Source organism: Aulostomus chinensis, chromosome 1, assembly GCF_037954235.1.
Source record: "Aulostomus chinensis isolate RoL2024-O1b breed Wild chromosome 1, RoL_Achi_v1.0, whole genome shotgun sequence".
In the NCBI taxonomy this organism is placed as follows: Eukaryota; Metazoa; Chordata; class Actinopteri; order Syngnathiformes; family Aulostomidae; genus Aulostomus; species Aulostomus chinensis.
Window position 1 is genome coordinate 40,694 of NC_141320.1, and position 877 is coordinate 41,570.

Genomic DNA, 877 nt, shown 5'->3' on the forward strand with positions numbered 1-877 from the left:
CTGAAGCAGGCAGTTGCTCCCAGCCAGCCCTCACTTTCACTCTCTGGTGTAGGAGTGAAGAACAAAATCAGAGTCAAGAACCATCTCTCTTTCATTGGGGCTCCTTTCTCCTTGTTCTGATCCAGAAATTCAACAGCTTCTATCATTGATTGACAGGAAATGTTGATGACACACTGGGATTTTTGTTCTCCTGCTGTCACTGTCAAGTGCAGCTTAACATGAGAGGTAGCAGGATCATTCATGTGTTCATGTTTCCAGCAGACAAGGAGGAAACCTGGGAGGACTTCAGTGACTTTGATCACTGGTTCTCACTTCATCTTCTCAGTATAAAGTTCAAAGCGAGCTGGCCAGGAGTTGAACCTAGAATCTTCTGATCCGAAGTCAGACGCGTTATCCATTGCGCCACCAGCCCTGTGAAGAAGCTGCTATGTTCATGTGTCCTTGCTTTTACACTGCTTTTACACTTACAGAAGTTTGCAGAGGGGAGGGGCTTATTACATACAAACTCCTCATCATTTCCACCTCCAGGAGTGAAGCCTCCCGTGACCCAAGAGGCTCCAACTGGCAGAGCTCTCACTCATTTCTCCACCACCTCGCTAACCTGAGCTGGAGCATCTGAGAACCAAACAGTGACCCCCTTCATTCCAGAGCCCCCACCACTTTAACCACAGCCGGCCGGCCTCCTCCACACTGCTACTAAAATTGAAGACTGAAGCGTCTCATCAAGAGATCTGTCACAGACATCTGCTGTGGAGGGTCAATCTGTCCGTCCACATTCAGATCATTGATGCAGCGACTCTGCTAGGATCAAACTACTCAGGATGAAACAGACCAATGTTGACATCAAGTAGCAACTCAGCAGCTGATCAACAGAGTC

General features: G+C 48.1%; 1 non-coding gene across 1 annotated transcript; it reads right to left on the reverse strand.

Moving 5' to 3' along the window:
- Positions 1-339: 339 nt before the first annotated feature.
- On the reverse strand, positions 340-412 carry trnar-ucg (transfer RNA arginine (anticodon UCG)). Its single transcript has one exon. It is a non-coding gene; the product is annotated as a tRNA-Arg (tRNA).
- Positions 413-877: the final 465 nt, after the last annotated feature.